We start from the raw sequence: 12,435 nt of genomic DNA, 5'->3' as shown, positions 1-12,435 counted from the left end.
GTTCTGGAGCTTTCAGCTGAATCGCACTCATCTTTTATTATTCACATCTGGGCAAACTCCATCTGCTGAACAAGATCCTGCAATGTAGTCGAGAGCTCCTGATATCTACCGGCAGACTTCTTTCTGTTAATTTAAATGTAAAACTGGCACAAATGTGTTGCTCCTGAATTTCCCTCCAACAGTCAGCCAGCTGCTGCGCCACTGATTCTTCTTCATTAGATTATAGAGGCATTAGAGGCGTATGAAAGCTCTGCTTTTGTTCTGATGTGTTTTTGTATAAACAAACGCCCGGCGACACTGAAACAATTATCCAGTTTGCACCCTGCAGAGCTCCCGCATTCTTGCTTTGTGTCGGAGGAGCTAAATAAAGCTGCTGTGTCGGAGGTGTTTCCTCACTTCAGCTCGCACAGAAAGCAACTCCAATATTCAGTTTTCAAAGCAGTGAGCAGATGCACTGAGATACGAAAACAGCAACACACCTTTAGAGTACCAATCATGACACTCTGCAGCAGGGTTATTAACTTTGTTGGACACTGAATGTATCCAGGATTTGGTGCAAAGAAAGGGCATTTAGCTCAACATAAACCCCAAAATAACACCTGAATCCCATCATACAAAGTTTAAAAACATGTAATTATTTGCAGTTATATATACGTAAAAGTGATTTGAGCCGTAACAGCACAAAAGAGGAAAAGTTCACCTGCAAGAACAAAGATGATGGCACATACACAGTAATAAGGAAAGTGCACTGGGGGAAAAAAACACATACATAAACAGAAAGCATCTTTTGCTGACAGATTGAACAGGTCGGAAGCTCATTAACAAGTGTGCATCGCTAGCTGTTAGCATTCTCAGGTAAAAGGTGGATGAACTGTTGCTGAGATTAGAAGGAAAAAGATTTCACAAGAACATCTGATTGTCAAGACAAGTGGAAGTAGCACCTGATCCTGATACTGCGAAGGTGCTTTTTTCTACGTTCTAATATTAACACTGAAATAAGATCAGCTATAGTGTTAATGTGTCTTGTATCAAACAAATAATCAAGATAAAAAATGGACCAGAAACAACTCAAACGAAAATGTTCAGGGCTAAGGTAATTCAGTAGAACAGGACGATATGTGAACTGGACAAACTATTTGTTATGCATACATTAGTTTCAGAGATTACAGTCCATCTGTAGCATGCAGTTTTATTACAATTTGCACCAGATATTAAACAATCAGAGAAGAAGTTACCAGTGTCTCCAGCAGGTTCTTTCCAGTAAGTTGTGTTTCTAAATGTTATTTGTTAGCAGATCATGAAACCCTGGGAGTATGAGGACAGGTTGCTCATGTACACACACAGGTTGATTAATCAATAAGTTGCTCAACAGAGATTCATTAGATGTCAGTTTTGAGGACAACATAATTTTTCATGCAAAAAAACACCAGTAAAAGAAAAAAAAAGGTAAAATACTTACTTGGATTTAAACAGAGTTTTTCTCTCTTCTCAATTCTGATTTTCTCAGTAATTAGTGAAAATTCAAATAAAACGAAATTGTTGTCATGATTACATTAACAAACACAGATTTCAGGTTGTGGACAGTTTGGTTAGCTTCAGGCACAAAAAACTACATGGCTAGGTTTAGTAAAAGATCTTGGTTCAGGTTAAAATAAGTACTTCTTTAAGGTTTAAGGACTTTTGTTGTCATGGTTACAATAATAAACACATGCCTAAGGCTGTGGAACGGTTAAACCAGTTAAAAGAGACAATGCTGACTCCCTTGGTCTCCCCTGTGAAAATCCAATATTTTGTTGTTCAATACACTACATAACCTGACTTCCTCCTTTGCTCCCATCTTAATCACTCTGGACACTAGAGGTCGCCTAACGATAACGAGACTATGGGCTGTGATAATCTGGGCTCAACAACCTGTGGGCTCGTTTTCCACAAAAACCAATTAGTGCTTTTGTGCCTATGCTTAACCGAACCATGACCTTTCCACAATCTTAACTAAGTGTTTATTATTGTTACCATGACTGCAGAGGTCTGGTACACCTGAATCCTGTGAACGGTAGCAAAGTGCCTGGGTCCTCGGCCCGAGTCTGGCCCTTATACTTACACATGTGGGAAGATTCCAGCTGTTATGTTCTGGCATTGTCTGAATGCCACAAGATTTTCTGTGTATGCGCCAGAATTGGTCCAAGTGTGGAAGTAGCATCTGATAGTCATGCTGTATATGGGCCAGATTTGGGCCGTGGAACCAAGCGTATACTGGGCCAGAAGAAAACAAGCATGTGGCCCAAGTGTGGGCCGGATTTATTTTAACTTTACATTAAAGCTCTAAAAAAAAAAAAAAATTCAAAAATTTGTAAAATGTAATCTTTAAGCAGCTGGTTCTTAACTGTGGAAGGTTTTCTCCACCTGCAGACGGTGTGCATTCATTTCCAAACATTTCAAAATGAGACATTTTGAAAAGACGGGTGAGTTTGATGGGTTAATGATGAGTCTCTAACTTCTTGCTCCTAACTGGAGAGCAAACACACACACTGTGTAATATGAAGTCTGTGTGTAAATATTCAGCACACACTGAACACTGCTGTCGCTCTGCTCTCTAACATCGCCCGTGCAGCACACTGACAGACACCGGGGGAAGGTGATGAACAGTGGGAAGAAGCAGCAGCGGCATTAAAACACCGGGGGGGGGGGGGTTGGCATTATGAACACATTTGTGTTGCCTCCAGTGCCGGCTGTGTAGGTGGACTCTCCATAGAAACCAGGAGCTTGTTGTGACTGCCTGTATTGAATGTTGATACTCTGGAAGCTGCAGGAGCTTAGAGAGATGATAAAGGAAGAACCATCTGCCAAAAAACGACCGAAAATCCACTCTGCATGGTTTCTGTTCATTAAAATCGTCCTCAGAATTATCCCTTTTTTTCTCAAACAAAGATCTAATCATAAGCACTCATCTAAAACTAGGGCCTGATGTCTTTTATTAACTGGTCTCTCAGGTCATGAGGTTGCTTTCCGTTTGTATTCCCTGAGGAAAACTATTCCAGGATTCTAATCCTCTGATAATATCTAGTCTCTGCATGTTGGACCGCAGCTCCTTAAAGCTGCTGCTTCCACGAACATCTTCTGAGAGTCATCACCACATCAACAACAGCAGGGGTCAGAGGGCGACGTGAGAGGCCATAAAAAGTGGACGTGCTCCTTTTCCGACAGGTCAACATGAAAAAAAGGACATTGAATGAAATGATCTGCATTGTGCCGAACGCTGAAGCACAGTCCTGCTTATACAAAATCTGCCTCTCCACGTGGATTTCCTCTTGTGATCCTGCTATTTTAAGAGACTAAATCCGTCTCTAATTATTTGGTAATTATTGCAATCCATGTTTTGACATAAGACAGGAAAAAACAACGAGCCTTTCAGTCTTCCAGCCTCACAGAAACAAGTTTATATCCAATGAGAGCTGCAGCTGGAGAATAGACTCTTCACTGTATTTCATGTCAGCCTGTATTTTGTTTTGTTTTTTCTTAACTGGTGTTCTTTTAGCTGTATATTTTTATTATTTATCTTCTGTGTGATGTGCTTTTGTGCTTGACTCATGTCTTAGTGAGCAAATGACAGTTTTCAAGTCCAGAACCGGTTTCACAAAAAAGCATCGCTTTCACACAGATCATAATTGGTGGCAGGCCTCCAATTTCATAAATTATCATCAGTCACGAAGATAAATCGACGAGTCCTCTCAGGCTCTTGGATGCTCATGCACTGGTTGAAAGAACAGATCAAAATTAACACCAGAGGAAAATTATCTCATGTTGCAAATTTGCTGGAACAGGCCCCAGGTGGACAATAAAGTTGTGTTTATTGGCTCACAATAAGCTTTTATATTTGAATTAGTTTATTCGTGAACTCTGTCTCTTTCCCACAACGTTCTTATGATTTCTGTTTTTTTTTATTTTTGCTGCGTTTGGTATTTTATAGAGCCCTGTACTTTAGTTAGTGCTCTTTTAACTGTTTTTGTGCCGAATGTCAGTTTTCTATCCACCTCTTATGAACAACCTCTATTTCCCAACCACCATTCTGCAAGAAACACCTTTTTACCTTGAGAGCTCGACGCACTGCAGCTTAGGAAAAACACATGCAAATACACAAACGCACTGCGATTTCAGTCCTACGACACGACGGAAGTGTGTGAGGAGGGGTGGGGGGTGGGAAGGTGTTGCCATGAAGGTGTAATCCTAACCGCAGCAGCAGGCCACAGGTTTGAGTCCAGCCCATGACCCTTTGCTCTCACTCTCTCTCTCACTCTCTGAATTAGGGCAAAAAATAACTTAAAAAGAAAAAGTGATGAACTCGGATGGGACGCACTTGTTATCCAATGCTTTTAACTTCAAAAGTCACAATTGGCTTTGAACAACAGGGATCAGTTTGGTTCATCAGTTTTCAGTGACCCCAGGAAACAATGCAACGCATCTGTTGTCGAATTGATGAAGATTCTGAATTTGCAGCACGTTTGTGTATTTGCATGTGTTTTCTTAAGTTGCAGTGCGTTGAGCTCTCAGAGCCACTGTATGAAACACCTTAGAGCACAATCCTTGTCATATAGATTTATAGTTGAAGGGAATAAAGTACAAGGCTTTTTTTGGAGTCAAAGCAATCATTATTGTGTTGCATGAAATAAAAATTTGGCAGTGTAAAAGCTATTCCTTTATTATTTTTTTCCATGCAACACCTTACTGCATTAATCACTTGTTTGTCTGAACCCTTTTACATTTTGTAGTTTTACCATGAATACATTACAAGGTTGTCTTTTCCCCTGGCTTTTGGGAAAGTTGTTTCTTGAAATTCATTCTTTGGCTCTTTAAAAGTCACATTTTCTACGAACCACCATCCTGCATCCGCTTCCTGTTTGCATTTGGTAGTTTTGTCATCTTTCACCACTGAAGAGGAAAACTCAAGGTTGGAAAGAGTGGAAATTCATTGTTGTGTTGCATGCAATGATTCTTGGAGTGGAAACACTTGCTGAGTGATTTTTCACAATGAAGACTTTCACCTCACAAGAAGCCAATAGAGCAGCTTTCATGAACTTTCCACAGAATACATGAGTTTTGTGTTTCAGAACAAAACAATCACTGCAAAGGTTTTGCACTTTTCCTTGCAGTGAGTCTTTTTCCCGGTTAAAACTGTCTGTTTTATTCACTTGAAACATCCAGTGTAGTGCTGCAGTGCTCCCACTGACCACATGGTGGCAGTGCAGAGCAAAACATGTGAACCTTCACGTCCACACACTTGGCCACACTCACTCACACAACATTTACAACAAAGTCACAAGTGCTGCACCGGATACCAGAGTGTTCGCAACACTGCCCGGCAGAGATGCCAACGATGTTGAATCTGATTTTCTTTTTCACTCTCTCAGCCCTGACATCCGATGGTGGCCGAGCAGCAGCCATTTCCAAAAGTAGTAGTGAGGGCAATGAGGACAGAGGGATGAGAGCGTGATGGAGACAGAGTGGGAGAGGGGGAAAAAAAATCAGTGGAAGTGAGACAGGGAAAAAGAGATGTGGGTGGTTTTAAGCAGAGAGGAAAGATGCTCTACTCTGGGAGGCTGCGTGGGCGTTTGTTGCCAGCGAGGAGCGCAGGGATGAGCTGTGCTGCCTGTGACCCTCTGTGGAGACTGTAACCTAGGGTAACAGCTGCTCCACAACTGGATCCCAGAGTCCCCAAACACGCAGGACTCCCACAAATCTCAGCGCTTTGAAAAACCTCTCTGGCAGCAGCAGCAGCAAATGGACGCTAAGAGCACTCAGAGGCATTTCAGTGAGAGGCCTCAGCATGGACGCAGACTGCGCTGCTGATGTTAACATGCTAATGGGACGCTAAAAACACTTGAAATGCCAAGTACGAGGTGCTTCTGCTTTGTGTCAGCTGCGTGAAGAGTGTTCTGTTTCTTCACTCTGACCTCTTCTCTCTATCTCATATTCTATCTCTGCGGCTCTCGTGGATGGGTTTGGACATGTGGCTGGCTGCTGCTCGCTCTGGGTGTTGGAGGGCCGGGATCAAGCGGTGCCTCTGGGTCATCGAGTGGTCTGAAAACATCACATGAGATCCTCTTGGACTGACATCAGAGGGGCCTCAGAGAGAGTGCAGCGAGTTTGTACACCCCGTAACGCATTTTTAGAGGTGCACAAACATATCTGTCAGACTGAGCGTTTTACTCTGCAGCCACTGTGCAAAACAAAGTTTGTCACAGTCATGTTGGCTCATAAACATTTCAAACTTTAGTTTCACCTTTGATAGATATTTTTGTTTGTTTTTTGTATGAAGTATTTCTGTGCGAACATGCAAATGTGTAAATTTAACGCCGGACTTTTGCTGAAAATTATATTTTTTGATTGACTGGACATTCCATTATGACAGTATATGTTCATATTTGATTGTTTTCAATCCAACAACTCACAAACTTAGAGTGATTCACTGATTTAGGACGATAACGAGAGAGACTAAAACTCCAAAATCAAGACTAAACTACACAACTACACAAACCTCTAACAATGCCGCACAGTCCTCAGTGTTTGTCAATTTCAAGTTCTTATGTGAAGAATTTTTATTTGATTTGTCATCTTTCAAATTATTCTGATGGTTTTCCAGGAAAAACTGGTTGCGGGTTGTGTGGTACTTTCCATGTTGACATCAACAACGTCTTTTTTGATACTTCCACTGAGGAATGCCAAAATATTGCATTGAGCACATACCATGTGGGCTTAGTCCTTACCGTAGCGGCCTGGGTTCGAGTCTGGCCTGTGGCCATATGCTGCATGTCACACACCCCTCTCTCCCCAACTTCCCTGCCTCTCTCCCTCTCACTGTCACAACCATTGCTTCTGACCTGTATTAAAATCCTTCAGTGAGGTCCTGACTGCCTCTGTCATAATACAGCCGGTGCTATGCCCCCCTTGTTGTATTATTAACTTCATGATTTTTACCTGCATGTCCCAGAGTGCAGTGTGTTTGGTCAGACAGCTCGTTTTCTCTATAGGTGCTGCCTCCTGATTGGTTCATTCGAGTGACCAGTAGCCATTTTTGTTTACACCTGTGTTTCTTCAATGGCTAAAAAAGAAAATATGATGATAGAAATTACACTTTAAATGACTTTAAGCATGTGAATTTTGCACCTCTTTGCTTTTAACCGTGAAGTCATTATAGTAATTGCCCCTTACAATAAAATGTGTTGATCACATGTCAGATTCAAAGAGGAAGTTTTTTTGGTGAAGGCTGATTAAGTGAGGCAGACATTCATTTCATAAAATTCAACTGAGCAGAACACAAGATCTCATGTCTGCCTGGCATGTTTACAAGAATCCATGAAACCACGTAGCAGAACACACTGGGTTCTCTGTAACATCAAGTATTAACATTAGTGAGCAATGCTTCTTCTGACTCTGAATAACATTTCCTCTTGGAATGAACAATCTGATCCCAACACCCAAGATGAAAACATCTGTGCTCTTTGACTCAAAAACCTGTGAACTTAAACACAGCCGGGACCTGTCTGAGTTCAGCTTTTTTTTACCAGGAATCCAAACATGACATTCAATCAATAGCTCAAACTGCAGGTGAACCAGAGCAAAGGTTTATTTTCAGTTATGTGCAGAAAAGTTTTCGACTTTTTGTCCTTAAGTTACACAGAAAACTTGAAGCTGATGATATAAAGTGAATTTTTTGCATCAAAATTGTAATCACCAATTTAAATAGTAAAATTTCACTCTGCCAAGTAAAGAAGCTATGGATATTCATGGTCCCCAGAGGATGAAACATAATGTTTTTTCTGACTCCTTTTTTGTGACCTAAAACTTGATTCAAAAGCCTTTAATTCACATTTCCGTCCCTGACAAGATATAAAAACTAAATAATCACTGGATTCCTATAAAATTCATTGTGGGCACTCAGATGATGAATCCTTCCATTTTGTGAACTTATTACCTGTTCTTTAGTGCCACCATTTGGAGAAAAACATTTTGGACACTGAAATAGATAAATGATCAGCTTGGAACAACTAACCATTGGATTTCAATTAAACTGGCTGTGGGTATTCATGGTGCCCAGACATGAATACCTATTATTCTGTTTACCTCCCTTCTTTCTTTATTTTTTTAGCTTAACCTGCTGGCCAAAATTTCCACACAAGAAATAAACATCTAACAGCTGGCATGCAATGACAGTTTCTGACCACATTCATGCTCCCCAAAAGAGAAGCCTTTACACTTTGGACACTTAGTGACCTTTATTCTGGCACCACCCTCAGGACAAAAGTTGAAAAATGGCCGTAATTTTCATGACGCCAAATAAAGCTTAGAGATTATTTTCATGGTTAATGTATTTAGATTTGTTTTCAGTGTCCAGACTAATCAGGGGGATATTGCTGTACAGCTCATGGGGTGAAATTAAGACGTTACGATGGGGTCTAATTGCTAATGACTGCTCACATATTGCACTTTTTCCTGTTGTGTACAGTATGTTTACTGAGCACATTTGTGTTCCCAAGAGGAAAAAGCTTTTCAATTTTAACCCCTTTAATGGCTTTTCTTCTTGTGCTAACTCCCTGTTTTGATTTGCAGGATGCTGTTCGTTCCATCCAAGACATTCATATCTTGGGGTATAACACATTGTCAAGGCCACTTGCAGAGCTTTGAGCTTCCTTTTTTTTTTACATTTTCTTTCAGAGGTGGGAAGATAATTTTTCCTCCTAATTTAAATGGGCAACAGGAAGCCATACCAGTATGCAGAAACCTGTAAAATACAGATATTTGGTTCTTGTATTCAGCAGGGCTAAATGAGAGAACTGAGCTGTGCAAAGATTTATGCATCTAAAAATCTGACTTTATAGAGCTTTCATGATGTATTTGCGTAAAAAGGGACACTAATACAGTAATAGACTTTGAGTGCTACTCCATTAATGCAGTCAGAAAAAAACATGCCATCAATGTAAATTAAGATGGAGAACATTTTAAGAGAAATTCAAGGATATTTGATGATAAAGTTGGATTCACCTCTAATAAAGCAAATCGAAATGCTTTAATAATACTCCAAGTTTTACCTTGTTGCTTTTTAATTATATTCTTCACTGAGGTGACTGGAAAGGCTCTTGAAGATAATTTAGCGAGGCCGTGTGAGAGGCTCAGCGCCACTGGCCCTCTCGCTCTTAATTGGTCAGTGTCACTCTCTCCCAGCACTCAGCTCAGAGATGGAAAGCCTCCTCTCAGTTCCCAAGGAAACAACGATGCCGCTTTCACACTGCAGCAGGTTTTTTTTTTTTTTTCTTCTCGGCTCCTGCCAGTGTAGCAATCACAGGCTTCCACACGGACAACATGCATTTCAGTCAGGGATTTTTGTATCTTTTTTTTTTTAATTAGTTGAATGCACCGCAGCCTCATAATCACCATTGTCCGTTACATAGGACTTCCTGTTGTCGCAGAGAGCAATCCTCAGGCCACATTTTCATTGTGAAACTCTTACTTCACAACATGATATAATGGCTCCATTGAATTTGTTGCATCATGTCTCCAGGACTACAGATTCTTTGGTGGCAGAGCCTTTTATAACATGTGACAATGCACATGTTGTCAAATAGGAAAACACACCTGTAAACCTGTGGCTGGCCGTGTGTGTGGGTGTATATGTTCAGTCATTTCAGTCTCATCATAACATCATCTCACATCTGTCCCATTTCCAAATTATGCTTCTTTGTTTGAACAATACGTGCCGGTGCTTTTAAAAAAAACAAACAAAAAAAAAATTTCTTTCAATAAATCTAATTAAAATATAAAAGAAATTTAAAAACCTTATAATGAATTGATCTGCTAACAAGTGTTTTTTTTTTGTAGACTATTTTCTCCTGTTTGAGTAGCATTACCTTGAAAACTACAGTATCCAACTGAAATTACTTTTACTTTCTGCTAAATTCACAATGTTGGTTTTGGTCTTTTCATGGGATTTGAATACCGAAAAACACCAGCCTCATTTTTAACTTCATTGTACTCTCTGTGAAATGTGTGTCATGCTTGATTTCAAGTTGCATACTCTTTTAATCTATATACAGGTATGTCAGGAAGTTGGACTGTGTTTATTTTCCCCAAAACATATAAGTCAAAAAAAGAAAAAAAATCATGAATGAATGAGAAATGAATAGAAAAGACAAAAAAAATAAATAAAGGTTAAATAAAACAAGTAAATTACTTTTTTTTTTTTTTATATCATTTTGACAATGTTATTTCGGCCCAGCCTTTGTGTGTCCAAAAATATCAACACAATAACAGCTGCTAAGAACACTTGGACCAAAGGACTGGACATCAGACGCTGACCTGCTGGTGTACCCATCCAGAATAAAGCTGAAGGTGACTCACACAGCCACCTGTGAGGCCACATGTGACATCAATGTGCCTGAGGCCAGCAGGGCTGAGAGCCCACAGGGACCACTCGTAAGGATGAGAGGACTCCTCAGACCTGCTCTGATCAACATACTTCAATCTGTTATGATGACTGAATGAAGCTGATTAGAAGCATAGTCTTTCCTTCCATCAGTGTCCACATCCAGTCAAAGGGGAAATGTGCAAAAATGTCCATAGAGAATTTTTTAAACCACTGTGTCACTGCCTGCTATGCCTCTCTGTTTTTCACCTAGCCTCTGTCTCACTCTAAACTCTGCCACACCTCCTAATCAGCCTCACTGTCCTCACCTGTTGCCCCCAGCTGCACTCTATCTCCAATCAGGCCAGTATACATGCATCCCTGGTTCACTCGCTCTTTGCCAGATCGTTCTTAGTATTCATGCAAGACTTTCGAGCGTTCATCTCCGGACTGACTTCCCGTTATTGACTCTGCTCGTCCCTGACCATCCTGCCTCGTCTCTGCCTTGGTAAATGCCTCAGCATTCTGTCCCCGACCACGAGTTCTGCCTGTGCGCTTCCTGGTCCCCGTGTGCCTATCCCTGTGGCTGTTTGGTGTTCACCAGCTCCGACGTCGCAACGTGAGTGCCTCCCTGCTGGTTTCCTGATCCTTCGTCTGGCTTTGATTACCCGCCTGCCTGCTCCTTCCTGGTTCTTCTTCCCCGCTGACTGCTCACCTGGTTCTGATCCTCCTTCTCCCTCGACGAGATCTCCAGCCTGCTCCCTAACGAACAGCACCGCCACAGCCCCAGCCTTTGGGTCCATGAACTTTCCCCTGTGTGTTTGAGTTCAGTCACCTCACTCCACACACCTGACCCACAGCTCTCCAGCCCTGGACCCCTACCTCTACCCCTAATACCCACCTGTGTGCATTATCTCTGCTGGTTCATAATTAAAGGTCATTACCAATCGTACCTGTGGTGCTGCAACTGGGTTCTACCAATATCCTTTGGATATTTGGGCTTTTGTTTCTGGCACAGCATGGGGTCTGATGAGCATGGGTCAGGGCAACCGGACGGTGGCTGACTTCTCCATTGACTTTGGCACCAAGGTTCGCCAGAGTGACTGGAATTCATCAGCTCTATGCAACGCTTTTCTTCATGGCCTAGAGGATTATATCAAGGCTTAACTGGTGCCGCGTGACCTCCGTCCACACAGGTTGATCATGTTAGCTACTAGATTGGACCTTCGTATCCAGGCACAGAAACAAGAGAAGAGGCAGAGTGGTCCGAATCATCACCCGTGTGCTATTCCTCGGGTCTCTTTCTCCTCCCTCAGCTCCAGCTCTTCGGCAGAGCCACTTTCAGGAGGTCCTCAGCCCATGCAACTGGGCTGCACCAGTCTCACTACAGAAGAGAGAGAGTGTTGTCGGCAGGGTAACCTCTGCATGTACTGTGGCCAGGCCAGCCATTTTGTCTCCTGCTGCCCAGTAAAAGGCCAGGGCTCACCAGTAGAGAGGGAATTTCTGATGAGCCGGGCTTCCACGCAACATTCCCTCAACCATCGACCCCTATTCCAGGTCATGCTTCTCCTCTCTGATGGGCCCCAGACCTTCGCCACCTTCGACTCCGGAGCCTCAGTTGGGGCGCAATTAATGGACACCTCCTGGGAACTGTCACCCACCAGACCACCCAGGTCCACGTTCTCATATCTGGAAACCACCATGAGACAGTCCAATTCCATATCCTCAACTCTCCACACGTTCCCCTGATTTTGGGGTACCTGTGAGTTTGTCAGCACAATCCCCACATAGACTGGACTACTGTGGCCATACTGGGTGGAGCACATCTTGTCATCTGTTTTTCCTGAAACAAGTGGCCTCAGCTCCATTCTCGTCACCACCCAGCACCATTCCAGACGTGACTTGGGTTCCCTCTGAGTACCACGACTTCCGAGAGGTCTCCAACAAGGTCAAGGCCACGTCTCTGCCTCCTCACCAGCCCTATGAATGTGCCATTGACCTCCAGCCCAGCGTGTCCCCTTCCAAGGGACGTCTGTACTCCC

The sequence above is a fragment of the Seriola aureovittata genome, chromosome 17 (genome assembly GCF_021018895.1).
Source record: "Seriola aureovittata isolate HTS-2021-v1 ecotype China chromosome 17, ASM2101889v1, whole genome shotgun sequence".
Taxonomy (NCBI): Eukaryota; Metazoa; Chordata; class Actinopteri; order Carangiformes; family Carangidae; genus Seriola; species Seriola aureovittata.
This window is presented reverse-complemented; position numbering follows the sequence as displayed.